The sequence below is a fragment of the Lissotriton helveticus genome (assembly GCF_964261635.1).
Source record: "Lissotriton helveticus chromosome 1_1 unlocalized genomic scaffold, aLisHel1.1 SUPER_1_unloc_21, whole genome shotgun sequence".
Classification (NCBI taxonomy): Eukaryota; Metazoa; Chordata; class Amphibia; order Caudata; family Salamandridae; genus Lissotriton; species Lissotriton helveticus.
Window position 1 is genome coordinate 1,176,436 of NW_027611661.1, and position 2,375 is coordinate 1,178,810.

The following is a 2,375-nucleotide window of genomic DNA, read 5'->3' on the forward strand; positions in this document are numbered from 1 at the left end:
CCAGAGCAGCACCAGCGGTAAGCGGGCTTCGGGGGCTTCAGTTTGTTTTTTTCTCTGCTTACATTCCTCTGTAATCCTGGCGCACGGTCCTTTGTCCCATGAGTTTGGTGACTTGCCTACACAAGTCGCGAAAAGAAGAACCAGCCGAATTCGTTCTAAAACAACTTTTTCACTGTTCTTAACTAGGATTACCGCGTGTTTTTATCGTCCGGTCACGCCAAGAAGCCCCGAGGCACTGAAGTGGTTTAGAAAATAAACATGCTAAAAATAAGTTTGTTTTAAGCTATTTCTTGAGCAAGGCATAGCCAGTTATTTGACCAAGAGAACATGGAAGGAGACACTATTTCCTCTAGACTGGGCATAAATGAGCAGGGAAGTGAGTAGAGTGGCCGCGGGTGAAAACCAGAGGGAGTATATGGCGCACTGATGTGCACGTGGTGCAAAACAGATGAGACTGACAAATGTTGGCAACCCACACTAGTTGAGCTTTCTACGTTTCGTCCTATACATGTAAAAACACGTGTGAATTTGTAAATGCACACACGTATTTTTTTCTCATCCTGACACTCACTACGGCTCTTCGGCTCTGTCTGCAACTTCCTCAGATCCGATATGTTGTAGGGACCATGGTGTCAAAGGTGAGAGAGAAGTGTTGTCTTATGACTAGGAAGCTGGGTACTTGGTATATTAATGTAATTTAGGCTCCCGCGCTTCCTTTCTTTCTGGTATAGGTTGGACAAGAAACAGCTGACAGGTGGTAATACTTTGATTGAGCCAGACATTTGTTTTCAGATACATCGTCCTTCAATGCGTCCGGGGGCTTTCCGGCCGCTGCGCTTAATGTTTATTCAATCCGTGAAGTGGACTCCGTGTTGATAAATGTAGGGCACAAGCCTTCCTCTGACCTCAAAACCGCTTTGTCAGCACGGCCATGCACATTCCGGCTCCGAAGCAAGAAGCTTGGATTATTTATTATCTACCTACCCAAGAACAAATTAACCAGTCCTTTGGCAGAATAGCTGCTAAAATACATAAGAAGGCCATCCAAACCTTAGGGAGCAATGTATTCAAAGCAAGAAGAAGTAAATATATTCTGTGTTCCTAAGTATGATTACCAATAAAAAATCATTCATTTGATCGAACTCGTTTCCTTTTAATTTTCACTATAACTGCTATTTACAAGGGTGACAAATTCAGCAAGCTAAATGCCCCTTTTGGTAAAAAAACATAAAAGTGTCTCATTAGTTTTCTCTCACATCACTATAATTTGCTGTGCTTTTATTTTACACATTTTCTAAGTAGGAACCCCAAATCCTTCCTGTTTTTTCTTCCAATTAATCCTTTTCTTCATCATGTTTCCCTTTTTGGGGCGTTCACTTAAACTTTATTACCCCACTCTGTACCTTTCCTGATTTTCCTCCTTGCTTATTGGCTCAGTGTGAAAACTCAAAACTTTGCTAATGCTTTATGAACTCTGCCGACAATCCGTAGTGTGTGAAACGTCTTAACTGTAAACAAAACAAACATGAAAGATAAGAGGTGTGTTGGACCTGGCCTCGTGGCGAGGTTCCCCCGTTCCTTAGCACCCCGTTAGCGTAGTCATGCACCCAGAGTTCCCTGCGCAGCACCCCGTTAGCGTAGCCTGCACCCAGAGTTCCCTGGTCATCCTGCTCCCTGTACGTCCCGACCCCGTAACCGACGACCAGTCTCGCTTGTCCCGCCCCACTCCCGGCTCCGAGCGCCTAGAACCTGCATGCCCCATTTTCCCTTCCCGAGATCCCTGACTCCCTGGGCCTAGCGTGACCCCGGCCCCAGCGAAACCCAGACTCCAAAGGCGCGCCAGTCCCGGATGGGGGGTAAAGGGCTCCCCGAATGAGAAAAGCCAGGGAGTTTCGATTGCACCTCTGGCCTCCCCGAGTGCTGGCTCCAGACCCTGCTGGGCATCTGGGAATTCTTGGGCGCATCTTCAAAGGATCAAAGAGCCAACGCCAGACTTCGCCAATGACCAGCCCCCGAGGCATGAGGCCTCCGCCTGCGAGGGTCCGGACATCAAAGGGCCACTGGACTATATCAAGGATCGCACCACAACTGGCGGGCAGTTGTATCCTGGACAAGAAAACCCTGCTGATCTGATCGCGGCTGACCTTAAGGAGAACTGAACCTTTGAATCGCTGAGCCCTGCTGACGCTGTCACGGCTCCTTCTTGTAACACGGAACTGAACCATCGGAGCCTTGCTGATGCTGTCACGGCTCGTCCTCTCAAAGACCTCGGAGCCCTGCTGACGCTGTCGCGGCTCGTCCTCTCAAAGACCTCGGAGCCCTGCTGACGCTGTCGTGGCTCGAGCTTGAACTCGAAACCATCTGAGCCCTGCTGA